This window comes from Corvus hawaiiensis, chromosome 7 (genome assembly GCF_020740725.1).
Source record: "Corvus hawaiiensis isolate bCorHaw1 chromosome 7, bCorHaw1.pri.cur, whole genome shotgun sequence".
Lineage (NCBI taxonomy): Eukaryota > Metazoa > Chordata > Aves > Passeriformes > Corvidae > Corvus > Corvus hawaiiensis.
In genome coordinates, this window is record NC_063219.1 from 25,509,249 (window position 1) to 25,526,398 (window position 17,150).

Below are 17,150 nucleotides of genomic sequence, written 5' to 3' on the forward strand. Positions count from 1 at the left end.
GGCCCAGGATACGATCTCAGTTGTGCTCTTACTGCTCTGGATGAACCCCTCAGTAGTCAGACAAAGTCACTGGAGTTGCTTGAGGTTTATACAGCACCAAAAGGCACTGAGATTTATTTCCCAGTCTCTTTCCTCACATCCCCTTGGTAGTTGCCTGACATCTGTCTTTAACACCTCCACATGGGGAAAACCAGCTCCTTCCATCAGCTACACTTTCCATCAAACCTACTGGTCCAGCAAGGCAGCTGTACATGTAGCTATTGGCTCACTCGAGTGTATCCTGCTTCAAAATGCAGGATGACATTTGAGGTCTGGCCATGCTTCTGGGGCTCTGAGGAAGGGTTACATCTGCTGCACATGCATGCTGGCTGGTCAGAAAGATGAGGAGGAGCTGGTGTTTGGAAACTTGAGGCTCGTCTCAGCATATGCTGACCTGAAGCATAATCTTTAATTCATTGATTTTTCTGTTCAGCTTCGATTTTTGATGGCTTGTGAGCAGAAAGGTTTTACCCCATGATGTGCTAGAGCCATTTCAGCTTGGTCCAGATCTGTGGGATCTGCAGCAACTCTCCAGACACCAGCAGTGAGAGCAGGCAGTGGAAGGGACAGAGATACTGATCTTCAAAACCTCACAGGCTTGTGCTGTGTCGAGAGGCAGCGCAGACTTGCTGTCTGTGTATACATAGTATACATACACAAGTTTCTGGGATCTGGGAACTACAGATGTGACAACAACTTCCCAGCAGCCCAATTTGCTGGTTGGCACAGTCTTCCAAATGAAGTGCTGGGATCGGTATTAATAAACTGCTCTAGTTGTCCTTGTGCCTCTGATAGATAGCATCAGGCTTACCTTCACTGCAGTCAGAATCAAACATGTACAGAAGCTCAGAACCAGATTTTTTATTCAATTATATTCTGTCTAACAACCACTGCCCATTTTCCACACTGCCCCCTCCCCCCCATCCCCCAAAACAGATGGGGTCTATATTTGATGTTAGTGTCTGGGAACTCATAACAGGTTTGAGTTTCTTGGTTGCCTCCAGAGGACACTTAAACTGGCTAGAACTTACCAGAGCAAAGTACAGGCTCATCATGAAGGTGAAATTTCCTGCCCAGTGTTGCATTAATGCAGTTTCCAGGTCTCCTTCAATCTTCCTACTTTACTGGCATGCCAACTTCAGGTGTTAGCCTTAAAGATAATGGTTCCTACCCTGTTCATCACCTTTTAGAGGATCAGAATACCCTAGACAGAGCTTCTCATGCTAAGCCAATATCTCCAGAAATAATAACTTGTTGCATGAGCAGCTGAACTATTGAAGCCAGATTTCCTGCGGAATTGTGTCCTCTTTTCCAGATGTTCCTTTCTTCTGCCTCCTCTGTAATAACCTCGTGTTTCTTATGTCCTTTCCACCTGGCAAGAGATGATGTGCACTGAGGCTGATCCAGTGTGCCTTGAGAAAGTCAGAAAGATATGATCTCTGCATTCCAATCAATCTTGGGGAAATGATTGCTCATAAAGCAAATTGCCATGGGAAAAGAAGATAGTTCTTTCTGTTGAGCTGGTTATAAATGACAATTTGATAACTGCTCTTCCTTGTGCTATTCCTTTTCACTCTGTTCATATAAAGTGTTAATGTGAGATATTATTTATCTGATCATAATCAAACATATTTACGTGAATGTCCACATGAATCAAATGATTCATCTGAAGCACAACTTTTATTTTTACATCCTTGAAACATGTTCTTGTTTGTTGAACAGCATATTTTGATTTCACGACAATGAACATTTCAGTGGTCCCCGTAGAAATTTTTACTGTGTTCTTTTCACCAGAAATGTCACAATGTTGTCTTTCTGTTCCAATTTGGAATACAAACTCTTTCTAATGCCAGAGTATCCTAAGGAAAGGAAATTCTGGTTTCTGACTAGCTATATTTATAGTCCAAAAGCAGAAAATATTTAATCAGAAAAATAATACTATAAACATTGGGTTTCTAGCAGGAGGAGTGGTAGTTAATAAAAGCAACTGGGAATTGGTTGAAAACCAACTAGTAAAGCCAATCTAACTTCAATTTTTCTGATATAACCTTGAGATGAAGACCATGGCAAAGCATCTCACGGAAGGCTGATCTTCATCTTTCCTACCATTTGAAGGTCTTGAGAAAGGCCACCCAAGCCTGTGTGTGCAGAGACACAGCTTCAGCTACATCCTTCCAATGTGGGACTCACACTTGAAGTAAGAGATGTGCTCTGGATGGGAATAATCTCTAATCAGATCAAAACCTATATTCCTTGGCCTTCAGAGGTCTGCAGTGGCATTGAGCTTCATCTTAGTGCTGATGTCCAAAGAAGAACAGCAATGTCAGGGCACTTTTAAGGAGGAAGAGTGCTGGGATTCTCCCTTGTCATTGTGCTTCCTGTACCCCATGGATTTTTAATTCAGGATTCAGGTTATGGGGCTTGTTTTTTTTGTTTTGGTGATTTTTTTTTTCTTTAGGGCTTTTTTTTTGTTTGTTTGTTTTTTTACTATAGTTTTAGTGTACCCAAAGCAATGACCGGTAACTTTGATTTAATTTCTGTATTTATTACCAATATAGTCTTTAAGTGTTTGAACCTTGAATGTAGCCAATTAATGTTTTTGAGTAAATCTTCCTGCTTCCTATCTGGAAAGGAGGTTCTAAGTTTTGGTTGAAATCACTGATTTAGTGTTCTGTAGAACTTCATTCCATGTATTCTTTGCCCATGTGCTTCTTTCAAGAAATCATATGAATCCTCTCTAACTGAAAAAAGAAAAAAAAAGTTCCTTTCCAACCCAAAGCTTTCTATAATTCCATGATAAATATATTTTTTAAATATTGAAACTTGACTTTTTCACTGGAAAATTTGGAAACTGTAGACCAAAAGAGAAAAAAACACTGTGTGGAAATTCTTTCTGCTTTCCTCTTAAAACTCCCAGAATGTATTTTGAGAAATAATAATAATAAAACAGTCCTTGAAACTTGAGTTCAAAAGCTTATTTAAGCTGAGGTGAAAAATTTAGTTTTGTGAATCTACTTCCAGTGCACTGAATTATTTCTGTGCTTCAGAAATCCATCATGTAATACTGTGGCCTCTTCCACTAGACAGGTTCAGGAACAATCCAATAGGTGTATCAGTCAGCAGGACAAATGTCCAGTCTATCGACAGCATAAAAATAAATTTTGGGGTGGGGTAAGGGATTGTACTCTTAATGTTTGAATTAACATGAGTCGAAAATATCATACCTGTGGTTTGACATGGTGTGGGCAAGTGCTGGGAGGAAACCTTCTGTCACTTCATGCTCAGCACAAATGATTGTTGTGCATATTTGTTCCTTTCAAAGAGTCATCCCTGCAATGTTATAGCAAATCTTATTTATTTATAAACAAAATACCCATCTCAATGCCTTATTGTCAGAGTTTCCTAAAATTGGATTAATTAGAAGCTTCTCCTACTTCTCTTCAAGAAAATGTAATGAAGCCCAAATCCTTTTTCAAACTTCATGTTTTCATATATGACTTCAACATAAAAATTGTAGATACATGCAACTATGTATGTACAAATATATATTTCCTTAGAATCATAAAGTGCAGAGCCAGAAGAGACCTTTGTGATTGACTGTATAATCCATGTGGCCTTCAAATAAGTCGAGTGCTCTAAATTTTTGCGTGAACTAGAACAAGCATATAGTACGCATTTTAAAAATCAGTTCAGTCCTGACTTCAAAACTAATCTTCAAAACAAATTTCACAAGGTGAGGAAGCCTACACCAAGCCCTGTTTTTTACAAGGTGTGTCTAGGTACCCAAGTGTGTAGATATAACTACGTATAAATAGCACACTCACGTAAGTGTCTTAAAAGCTCTGACAACAGCTCAGTGAACCAGTAGAATTTATTAACACAACACACCTCTTTGGGCTCCTAAAATGTTTCTAATCTTAATCTTGTAGCTTCCTTTGCCAGGTCAATGTATGCAAGAGGCTTTGGAGGCAGCCTGAAAACTGCACTCCACTCCATACCCATTTGGTGGCCCTTTCTTTTAAAGCCAGATGCTGATACCAACAAAAAAACCCACCCACCCAAACCAACCAACCCACCAAAAAACTAAAACCAACCAACCAGCCAACAAAAAAACCAACCCCAGAAAAAAAGCACGACATCTGCTAAGTGGGATTGAGCTTTAGGAAGCTCATCCTGCAGTTCCAGCACTTGGACAGCGATGGGAAACAGGAAATAGACTTCACACTCCCAACACACCATCCGTCAATGGAGTGTGAAAGAAATGTAAGGATTACTGCCCTAGCCTTTAGGTGCCAGGCATAATTATCTAGAGATTGCAGAGTTCAGTTTTTCACTCTGCTCTAGCTGAGAGCTCCGTTTCCTCCCCTGTTCCCTCCACAGTACAAAGGTGCTTATGGGAGAAGGAGGGGGGCAAAAAAATCAAATAAAAGGAATACTTCACCTTTGAAAAGAAAGCAGATGTTTCTGGGATCCTGATCACAGTGCTTTAGCTATGGGTCTTGCCTGGGACTTCCAGAAAAGCAAATACCAGAGCCCCTGTTTATTGGCTGTTTCCTTGCTCACACTGCAATATGGCTTCCAAATGGAACAAGGAACTGAGCCAAAAATCAGCAGAAAATTGGCTCAGAAAAGGGGGATTATTTTCTTTTCAGGGGAGTGAGCAGATTTTTGCTTTCAGAGAAGGAACCTTCCTACCCCCTATGAACCTGAAAAACAAAGTCAAACCCTTGGTATATCCTGCTCTCTTCTTGTGGGAGAGCTGTGGTAAGGGAGACTGTAATTGAACCACTCAGTAAAGATGCACATCATCACTCATTTTATTAGCATCTAATCAGTACAGCAGTGAGTGGAAAGAAAGCAACGCCCACCAGTGGCAAGTCCCATGAGCTTGGCTTTTGTCAAAGAAGGAAGAGATATTTGGATTGTAAAGCTGTGAACATCTTACCAGAAGCACTGGTTTTTTTTTTTCCTCTAGTTTTCAGTATCAGTTTCCTTTTCACTCTCCTAGTTTTTCAGACAGAGCAACAACTGCGACATCTTTGGGCTGTGAGGGTATTGCCTGCTGAAGCTTCCCCAAAGAGATTTCCATATGTGCTCTAAAATCGGGACATTTCTGAGCAGCTTAGTTCTTTGCAGATAACAAGATAGAGCCTTCACCCCAACTTTGCTGCTGATGAGGTCACATCAGTAGCTGGTTCAGCCAGGTCCGCAAATCATGCAATATTTTAGAAATGGAACTTGGTCTTCCTCAGGGTGAGGCCCTTAATCAACACCTTGTATCTTCTAGGGTGCATGTAGTTTTTTGTCTTGGCACAGCTTTTGCCATAGGCAGTCTGTTGGAAAGGGGAGAGTGGGGTGTGAAGCTGTCAAACCACAATTTTCACAAGGCACCATGGCACCTGAAGAGGCAGTGGCTGAATTTAATAAAGCAAATGAAATTAAATGCTTCATTTAAGTAATGTGGAAATATGTTGTTTTGGTTGGAAGCTGTGGCTGTCCACTGAAAATGTCCTTACGGCAGGCTTGCAATGACTGACAAAAGTTGGTGTTTGGAAATATGGAAATATGGAAAGCAAATGATTCCTTCACAATCCAGTTTTCCATTGAGGCAAACCTTCAATTTTCTTGCAGAGGGAACAAGAACAGTTTTGATGGAAAAAATATGACCAGATCTTACAAGCAGCTCTCATGTGTGAAGCACAGCTGACTGATCAGTCTGTGTGAGGCTGCTCTGTAGCAAACAGGTTCCAGCCCAGCCTGCATCTCAACACTGCCTGCTGCTGAAAGACCCCTGCAGAAAGCTGGGACAGTGGGAGGCTCATGATTTTAGTGCAGTCCCCTACTGTTCACTAGCAAAATACAAAATGTTTTTCAAAGACCACTGTTTTATGTGTTCTTTGTCTTGTTTTTACAAAGGAGGAACAAGCCATCAGTGGTGGTAAGGGTCTTATGGGCCAGCCTTAAGAACAGATTATACCACCCCAGTTTGCCCTAGAGAAGGTAGGGCGATATTCAGTCCTAAAAGGAGCTTCAAGTTTGTGTTGTGATCTTGAGATAGGCTGAAAAAAGGCAAAGGAAAACTGAGTTCCTCATTTTGAGGCTGCAAGACCATTGCTATGCTGTGTCTGGGTGTGAAAAGAAGTTATGTACCTCCCAAAGCAGCAGACTCCAGCTTTCTTTGTTACAGAGCTCTTCTAGCACCAGAGGAACACAGTAGTGGTACCTCTCATGCAAAACTAAACAACAATCTGGGCAAAGTGATAAACTGTGTGGTAATTGGTGTGTGGGTGTAAGTTTTGTCTCTTCTGTTACATCACTTTGATGACTACAGTTTGTGTGCTGCTGTGTCATAACTGGGCTATGAATTCAGGACAAGCTTTCCTGGTTGTGCTGTCCTCTGAAAGCTGGGAAGAATTTGTGGAGGCCCTATGAAAATGGATGTTTAAATGGGTGGAAAGCATTGCAGTTGGACCTCTTTTGCGAGAACCTAATGTACAGTTGGTTATTTATTTTAAGCAGAAGAGATGTGATCAGCTGTGCTCTCTGGGATGCATGTTATGACTATGACAGGCTTGTTCTCTTGACATATATTGGCTTTAGCATTTTCTTTTCCCTCTGGACAAAATAACTTCTGTTGTAGTCCATACTCTGTTAGGAGATCTTTGAAAACATAATGCATGTGTTATTCAGGTTTCCCAAGTTTGCTTGGTTTCTAGATCAAAGTAAAGGAAGTTTTTGTTTCCATTTGTTTCTTTCTCTCTTACTACCTTTCATTTTGACTCATATTTTCAATTTTTTTTTTTTTTAATTTTGTGAATGATATATAGTAGCCACTTTTCCTCTAACTGTTTCTTACTTACTTGCTGAATTTCTGACAAATAAATTCTGTTTGGAAATCTCAAAAAGCTTTGGAATAAAAAACCATAAAGGAGCAAGTTTTTAATGATTTTGCTCTGCTTGTCTGCCTTTTCACCTTTATATTCTCACAATAGTTTTAAGTCATTAGCATAGTTGTATGATATTTGTCAGAGGTGGAGATTTCAGAGAAAAGTTACATCAAGTTTAGTGAAAATTTGTTGTCATGTATAGCTCAGTTCCTAATAAAAGTTCCTAGTGTGAAAAAAGATTGCAACGCAGTTCAGTTGTTATCTTGTGTGTGCTGTTTTCTCCATCTTTCTCCTGACTAACCAGCTGGTACATGCCATGATATATTGATATTTTTCCCACTGGAAATTAGAGAGCATGGAAAGAAGATGAAGGTATATTAAAGAGTTAACAGGCATAGGGGTGAACTTGTAGGTGTGGTGGACTTCAAGGATGTGACAATATGGAGGTACTGAGAGGGCTTGAGATGGGGAGGATAGAATTGTGAGCGGGAGAATTTATTGGTAGAGGACACACACCTAGAAGAAATCAAATGTTGTTTATTTGAACCTGGCACCCACCAGACTATTTGTTTCATTTCTCAGGGAACTCCCATCCTGGAACCTCCAGGCTTTTTTGGCAGCTATTGCTATTGGTACTCTGACAATGTTAAGTCTCTAGGCAAGAGCTCTTCTTTTGCTAGTTGTGGTACGTACTAAAAGTCTGAAGGTACCAAAATCTTTGAGACAAAATGAAGATGAAATAAATGGACCAGACACAGAGTCTGAAAATGGCTTTGCTGAAGTCTTCTGGGGCATGGGATTAACAAAGGAATGCCAAATTCACAGTTGTCTCATTTGAGCCATGTTAAGTGTTTGCAGTTGGCCAAATCACATGGAACTGGTTGGTGTTTACTAGAGAGAGGTGCCTGAATGATTTGGCTGTTGTTTTTTTATTCAAATCTGTTTGGGCTCTACTTCCTGCCTATTCAAGGGTATTAATTTTACTTACTGAGAAACATTTTATAGGTCAATGAAATTTTACATAAATATTACAGAATAGTCACTGAGTGAAAATTTGTTATGATTATTCGTGTTTATGTTTGGTGGCTAATCCTATGGGCCACACACAAGCACTGCCACAAAACCTATATACTAGAGTAATAACAGCTTGGATCTCTAACATCAAGTACTGATGGTGAGCAGGTTTAACGAAAAAAAATTCTACTAATAAGTTGCACAAAATTAAATAAGGTGCATAACTAAATCCATTTAAAGGTTTCCAAGAGACTTACGCCACACTTATACCAGCAAAGTAAAGAATGATTAGAAACATTTTCAGGCACTGGAATGTGATTGCCCATATTGTTACACTGCTCGATGGTGCAACACATTACATGGTATCCCTGTCAGCATTCTGCCAATGCCAGCTAATACTCTCCAAAATTTACTTCCAGGTGTGGTTCAGAGGCTGATCCAGAAACCATTCACAGAAGGCAGTTTTCGGGTAGCCAGCCTATTTTGGGGGTCTGAGAGAGGTGGCAGTCCAGTTATTTGGTGCCAGTTGATTTCAGTGCCAGAGAACATTCCTGGGCACATGTACATGCTCTATTTGTATCAGTCTCATTGTGCTTTGGGTGTGTCTGGCTCAGATGCTTACAGTTAATCAAGTTGCTGGGACTGGGAAGAGAGGTGAATTTTTTCCCCAGCTCCAATTAGCTTTTATGCCCCTCTGCAGAAAGGGACAAGATCTATTTTCCAAGTATCATAGGACAAATTTCGTTTTTAGACCAGGATTTTTGCAACATCTTTCATGGCTTTTGTTAGCTGTTGTTGCAGCTTCCCAGCCTTTCCTACAGTCTCCACTTTGCTGGGCACTGGGAGAACCCTGCAGCCTGTGCTGTGTGGGAACATCAGAAGTAAAGGATTTGTAGTCCCCCTAAGTAAAAAGCTATTGAAGAGCTGCTGCAATTGTGGAGACAGGGCTTGGTACCCCAGGCAATCCACCCAAGTTCTCTGTTCCTAACTTCAGGGGGAAAAAAATAATGGTTTGTTTTTCCTCAAGTCACAGAGTTCAAAAAAGAGAAACTTAATTCAGTTAACAAGTCAACTTGAAACACACACCAAAGTCTCTGCTACCAAGAGAAAAGCTCAGGGGAAACAAGAGGTTTTGTGTAACTCCATGCTTTGTAACCAGACTAGGTTTATCCCTGTGCATGGTAGACATCCTAATTTCTGAAATGCAGCACTTTGGGAAAAGTTCACTTAACACTTACATTTTGCAGCTGAAAGCAATTAATTAGCATAATTGTTATTTTTGAGACAATAAATAGAGGGACTAATGTAATGAAGCTCAGATTTGTCTGAATTACCTGTGATTTGGGATTTCAGTGATTACTCTGTGTCTTAAGATTTGTGTTTAATCCTCCAACCACCATAGCTGCTGATTTGCCTTTTGATATTTGCCATCTGTGAAAACAAAGGCAGGTGTCTGAAGTTGACTATCTAAAGCTTCAACTAGTGGGGCTTCCCTGGTCTCTGCTCAGACCAGAAACAAAGGAGCAGTGATTGAAGTAAAAAGGAGTCTATATGTGTTTTTCAGCAGCTTTTGCAGTACTGATGCACATTTTCTATATTCTTATGTTTTTTTGTTGGTGACCCCACTTCAAACTGAATCTCTTGTTAACTCTCTGTTACTATAAAACATGAACAAATCTGAGTAAGATCTTTTGGTGAAGAATCTCTTTGAGCACCTAGCCCTCTCCTGCCCTGTAGCTGAGGTCTATCTCAGTAGGCTGAGTTCAGAAAAGGATGCTGCACTCAAAGAAACTAGGGTGGTTTTTTTTGCTTTGTTTCGTATTTCTTTTTCCTGTTTCTCTAAACTGCCCAATCAGTAGAGGAAAAGATCCAAAACTTTAAAGCAATGTCTAAGGAGAGGCTTAAAATCTCCCTCCTAAAGAAGCTGATTTATCTTTCAAGGTTTCAGGGTTTTGTTCCCTCTTCTCCTCCTGCTATGCCTAAATTTGTCCTTCTAATAACATTTTGATAATATACCATTACACAAAGAGCACAGCAAAAGCCCATTCAGCTCAAACCCAGCTGCTTGTAAAGGCTGGATGAACGAGCTGGTTTTTTTCTTTATACTCTGCTCAATGTGTTTCTCAACACCTCTGAATTCAATTCTTTTATTTTTTTTTTAAGGGAGGAATGGGGACAGGATTTTCCTTTTAATTTTGTAGGTCAGTTACCTTTCATCAGCTCTACTCCAGAAGTGTGAGGAACATCTCTTGAGCTCAGTATCTGGTGATCCAACAGGCCTTTAAGGTCTATTGTAGTCTCTTGTAAGTTCACCAGAGGAATTCATCCGAAGAATGTGATTTTCATCAGTCCTGTTTGTAGCAAGGGGACAAAATGTGAGCATCTTCAACCCACTCAGATGTTATACTAAGAGGAAACTGTCAGAGATCAAAATGTGTGCCTGTATGTAGGCATATGGTACAATTTGGATGCTGTTTGCTCTGAAGTGCATGTCTTCTGTTGTCCTTCATTGTACCCACGATCTCCAAGAGCCTGTGTTTCCTACTGCAGGAGGTCCAATAAGGTCCTGTGTCTGTCCCATGTGTATGTTTTAGGTATCTGAGCTATTCCCACAGTGGTGTGAGAAGGTCAGTCTGGGGTGCATAAACAAAATATATTCAATCACAGATCCCCTTTACACATGTGGTTATAAAGTTTAGCCCACTGCTATAGCAATAGTATAGAAACTATAGTTTCTCAAGAGCAAGGAGGGAACAAAAGCAATTGCTCAACACATCTGCAGGAGCAGAGACAATGTACACACAGGTTTTCCCCATGGAAAGAGAAAACTGTTATTGGCATGGTGGTGGTGAAAAAGGAATGATTGTGCGCTCTTTGGATGCCTTCTGCCTCTAGAAAATTACCAAGAGACAAACTGAAACAGTCAAAGTACTTTTCTGCTCTATGCAAAAGCTGTGTAACCCCTAGCCACAGGATGACGTGAACAGTAAAATTTACACAGCTCCAATGAGGGCTGAACTGAACGAATTCAAGGAGGAAAAAGTCCATCTTGGGCTGTTGAAGGTGCTGCTGCTAGTTTGGGTGGACAGTGAAGAACAGGTTGCAGAAACTGGAGTACTTGTCCTCTCCTTAGGCTGTGTCTAGGCACTGCTTTGAGTTCCGGGCAAAGAAAAACACCAGGTGAGACGGATTTTCTTAAAGTTGTGTCCAAAAGAAAAATTACATTTTGAAAGTTAAAAAGCTTCATTTCCACTTACCAAATGAAATCTGATTTGTTTTACAACTGAGTCAATTTCAGTCTTCAGAAAATATTAAGAAAAGGTTTTAATTCACGGCAAATGAAATATTCTGTGTTTCCTTCAAGTGGGGTTGTTTGTTTTGTCCCCCCCTTTTGGAAAGCAAAACTGATATTTTTCATGTTGGAGTGACATGAAACTTCTCTTTTTCTTTCTTGACCCCCCAAAATTGATTATAGTCATGCAGCTGTCCTTGAGAAAAGAGCTGCCCTTTTTCCCATGCTATCAAATTTTCTATTAAAGCAAAACAAAGAAATAAAAGCAATGGCCTAGAGAAATAGCCATGGAACACTGGAAACCAAAAGGGAAAGCTTGCCAGTGCAGTCAGTTTTCAACCCCGAGGGGAGTGAGGGGGTGAATATTGTTGTATAGTTTGCTAAGTAACTTGTGAAGTTCTTTGGGTTCCTCCAGGACGAAAGGCATTATGTGAACACAAGTTGTTGTTATTAAGACTTCTGAAATGTGAAGATATTATAAAGGATGTGGTCAAGTTTCCCTAGGCAAGAAGAAATTCCCCCTTCTCTTTTGCTCCCTGCAATTGGATGTTTACAAGGTGCTTGTAGCCGGCTGATTCTTTTCTTGGTGTTAAATCCCATTTTAGTGGTCATGTTCCTTTTTGTTGGCAAATTGTTATTTAGTTCCTCAGAAATTAGTTTTACTGGGCAGTTCCCAGTACTGCTGGATGTCAGACACTCTGTCTAAATCATTTTCTATTGATGCTTCTTCCCTTGCACTTGATGGTCAGAGATGGACACTTCTTCATGGCTGAAGTTTTGCCGTATAGGAATATCAGTATATGAGGAGAGACTGACCCTAAGTGAGACCTTTCCCATCATGCAATAATCCATGAGATGGGGCAAAGACAGTGGCATCAGCTTGTTCTCCTCAGGCTGCAGATACAACAAATAGATTGAATCAGAAGAAATAAATTCTCCTGTTCTTCTTTCTGCAGCACATTTCTGCCTAAAAGACAAGTGCTAATGCTTGTGATACTCTATTTGGTGTATAAGAACCTTTCTTCTACTTGCCAAGCACTCCCATTGCACTAAACCTTCCTGCCCTTGGCTCCATCCCAGGCTTCAAAGACTGACAGTGAGGCTCTGAGAGCCCCTTGAAAATTACCTCTAGCAGAGAAGGTAGAAGGCCTGGATTTGCATGTTTACCTGGAGAGTCACACACTTTGATAGTAAATACCACAGAGATAATATGCTGCTCAGTTTTACAGGCAAATTCACACAGCCTAGTTTGTGTTTTCTGCCTGATGCCCAAAGCTGCTCTCCCAGAGGGTTGCAAGATGTGAAGAGAAAGGGACGAGTTAGCATCCAATTTGCAGGCTTGACTGAGAGAGGAAGGGGATGGATGCAATTTGCAGGTGGGACAATGGAGGACTGCTGCACTCTGTCAGATCAGGGAGGATGAGGAGGAAAAAGCTGGTCTGTGCTTTAGCACTCATGTATCACTAGGATCTGCAGGTACTGGAATGGTGAATCGAAGGACTTTTCTGATACCAATTCCTGGTATCTTTCTGGATGCAGCTAGAAATTACTGTGTGTGTTAGAATGATTTCCTAAAGAAATCATTCTGCCTGTCTTTGCACTGTCAGTTTTTATAGTTTTACAGAGATGAACACATTCAAGAAGCCTCAAAGCTCTTTAAAGGGCAAATCACTCAAAATGGAGCAGCAGCCCAGAAGACAATACTGGCCTTTGCACATTTTCTAGTCTGCTGGTAATGACTTCAGTGCATCCTCACACAGATGTGCAGCAGGTTTCCAAAGGAATTGTGCAAAAGGGCCAGCAGATTGGGGGATCCTTGTTTCAGCAGATGGAGAAGCAAACCTCTTGTCACTTTCTGGCCCAGAGTGTGATTTTTTGCCAAATCTAGGGCAATCTAATGGCTGCTGAAGCAGAGGCCACAACAAATGTCACTGTGTTCCTCTGTGCCTCCAGCTCCCTCCTTGAAAGTGCCAGCAGTCTATCCATGGAAGCAGTGATGTTTCCCATGCCTGACATCCCCTCCCTTTCTTCCAGGGTTAAAATGAACCAGGATGAAGGGTAGGGGACTGGATTGGCTCCAGGGTAGAAAGGTGTGTGAAGAATGGGAGGGGGCTATGGAAGACACTCATAGTCTTAATTAATTTAAACTGCTGGTTTAGGCTCTTTGAGGTATGGGTACAACAAGCTCCTACAGTGCTCTTCTCATCTTTGAATGCAAACAGTTTAGACTATTTTAAGCCCCTGTGAAATGAATAACAGAGCAGTGTGTAAAATTTTCTCAGCTGACGTTCAGGGGAGGAGAGGCTGCAAGTAAGGAAGAAAAAGCCTTTGAAAATTCCTACCTTTTCCACTTTGAGCCACCTCCAGCATTAAATTGCATGACCCACAGTGCTCCTTGCATAGCTGTGGAAAGACCCCTGAGGTGCTTCATGAAGACCTGCCAGAGACAGGCATCTGTCTAGGAAGATGGTGCTCTGCACAGAAATTTCCCTGTCAGAAGGGGCAGTGATTGCTCATACCTTGCATTTAATTTCTTCACTTGCTGCTCCTGAGAATGGCACTCAAATGGGGACACAGATCTTCCAGTACCATCTGTGCTTGATATGATACACCTGCAACAATCCTGGATGTATCTTAGACACCTATTTTCAGGACTTCTTAGAAGTCAGAATGGGATGATGCCACCAAGCAACATCTGTTTGTGAGTTTTACTAATTAGAATACATGAGTTTTTATACCTCTCTGTCCCTGCATTCAGTTGTTTAGAAAATGGAGGCATACACTTTCTTTTAGCTCATTTTATATTTAGAAGATCTTTGTCCATGTTTTCACATTGGTATGACCAAGAATGGGCTATATAAATTAAAGAAAACCCAAACCCAAATATCCAACAATTAACAAGTAGACTCTGATTCAGAAATTTGCTTAATCGCCTGTGCAATTTCATCTCAATGATTAGCCCTGTTAAAAAGTTACGTGAATGCTTAAATATGGAATTAATTCCTCAGCTGTAATATCTTCATGGCTTATTTAATAGCATTCCACTGAATAAGGGCTCAGACTAGCCCCTAATTTCTGGTTCAGCAAGTATAAGATCTCTCAGCCTTCTTAGGTCATAACCCCTTTCTAGAAGTCAATCATTTTTGTGACTCCCCATAAAAGTAAGAGTGAAAAGTCTGCTGGTGATAGCATGGTGAACTCTCTCTAACATGTTTGTGCTCAGGTTTTCTGAGATCTTGGCAGGGGAGTATTTGACCTTGGAATTGAAGGTGGTACAGGGAGGAGAATAGCAAGATTTTCTTGGCCTTGGATTGTAATAACATTTCAATGCCTTACAAACACCCTTGATTGCCTTTCTGACCCCTCACTCCCTTCTCCTCCCCTATCTCCCCTGGTTTTGCAATGCACAAGTTGAGAAACATTTGTTACAGAGACAGTTAACCTCAGCGCAGTGGTTTCAAGGGGTCGGGAATCAACCACTTTGTAGCTAAAAAATGCTTGACCCTCCTTGATGGAAAAACAAAACAAAACCAGGGCACTTCATTTCTAGAATGGACAAAGCAGGAGAGGGAGGAGGAGGAAGGTGGTGTTCCTGTGACTAAAAACTGAAGTAAAGAGTCTTCTGATATTGTCCCTATGCCTCATGCTCTCGTCTATGATCCTATGAGGTCAAGATATAATGTGGGAAAAGAAACCTGCATTTCTTTCACCTTTAACCACATTTTCCAGATTTCAGGTAATTCCTGGAGATGTTCATTATTAAAATATGTGTACCAGAGCTGAATGCTAGATTGCAAAGTCTTCTTAAAGCAATGCATGAAACTAATTTGGGTTTCCTAATCCTAACTGGCATTTCATAGTACAGTGTTGTGCTTTACAATATGTGTGATATGTGTTTATGCTGGCCAGGTACCCAGGTCACTCTGTTAGGCTCTCTATAAATGGCAATATAATTGGGAGGACATGTTCTCTCTTCACACCTCTCTGACTGGTTCCAGCTCTGCCTCACTCTGAAGGTTTCCATTTTGCTGAAACAACCTGGCAAGAACATTTATTCACTTAAGAGACAAGAGTTTTGACTCAGTGTTGGAACAAATAGATTGCCTGAATGTGATGAGATTTCTCTGGTCTCGCTGCCTGACACTCAAGCCTCTCTCTAACCTTGACAATGGTTTATCCTAGAGGTAGAAAAGTGCTAAAAGCACCATTTGTGACTGTGTCATATGTTCTCTCAGAAGAACTTGCTCAGACTTAGGAAGTGCTTCAGCAAAACCAGGACCCAAACATGGGTTTCCAAATTCCATCCTAAAAGCAAGGCCACCTTTCCATTCCTGTCCTTTCTCGGCAGGAGCAGTATTCCCACAGTGACTCTTTATGCAGGTTATTCAGCCTCACAGCTTGCAGTTTTCTATTTTATTTCCATGCAGTGGTACTGTACAAAGATCCTTCCTCTTTTAGTGCCCAGCTCTGATTTGCAATTAGCTAAACTTATTCAGACAGCATTTATGTGGCACTGGGGTTTTCCTGTGATATGGTTTCCATGTCTGTGTTCTGCAGGTCACCCAAGGTTTTATGAGCTCATACCTGCAGTGCATTTCTCAGCTGTGACTCACGAGCAATCAGCCAGCCCGTTCACTCCCAGAACACCATTTTACATTTGGAAACCTCCTTAGCTGTAAATATGTCTGAGGTTTACTGTGGATCTGTCAGTCACTTACCAGTGAAGACAGATGTTCATAATTATTTTCTCAGCAAGTATCATCAAAAAGCCGCAGTAAAGAATATGAATATTTTCTATGACCAGTTTATCATTTAGGGATCAGAATCAGCAGTGTTAGTCTTGGAAACTGCTACTTAAAGCTTACTTATTAATTTGAATGTTCATAAAAACATGTGATATTAAAAGAAAACGATTTTTTGATTTATTGTGAGTAAGCAAGAAAATATTTGTCACTTCACTTATGCAACAGACTTATGGCCACTGCTACACCCCTGGATTTTCATTGGCATATATCAAAAGACTGTTAGAGCCTGGAAGGTATGCAATACATTTTATCAGAGCACAGTAAAAGTATTGCAAAAATCTCCAAAAAAATCTGCCCCTAGTTGAATGTGAGGGGCTGATGTCGCCATCCTGTAAATCTTGAAGCTGAAAACAACTAATATCTCTTCTTTTCATTCATAAACACCTTCCTAATAAAATAAGGTTTCACCAGAATATGTAGAGTTTGAAATTTTAGGAGGGTATTAAGTTAGTTCTTTGGTACCCTGAATAATGGTGAAAAGAACATCACAGACACTTTTTAAAAATATCCTCCTCTGTTTTGCTTGAAAGTCAAGATATTATTTAGTAAATTATTAGTATTATTATTGGTATTATTATTGCTATTTGCTGTATCTCACAGGTTATATTGAGAATAAATTTATTTTCAAGATCAGATCATACACTGAGTTTCTTAAAACACGAATGCATGATTGACAAATTAAGTTCATACTCTGTTTAACTGTTTTACTTCTGTTTGGGGCAGAGCCTGGTTAGTTTATTTTGGATGTTCTTCATTACTGTCAGTGATGAGGGCACACATACAATGAACTGTGTGCAAATGTGGTTCTGAGTTTTATTTCTGAGACTGTTTGAAAGATCAGGCAATAGAGGCAGAGAGCAATTCAATTGTCCACCATCATATGTATAATTATTGCTGAGGGTGGGAAATAGAATTAGAGATCATGAAAGGAAAATATGTTACCTACTTGTGGAAGAGGGTCATATAAAACCTAGTTCTTATAATTCCCTGCTTCCAAAACAGCAAGATAAAACACTGAAGTTTATTTTAGGCATTCTTGGTACTTGTGGAGCTACTGCTAAAGGCTGAAACTCTGGTGCTTTCCTGTTTATTTTCCTCTGTTGCTTTTTATCC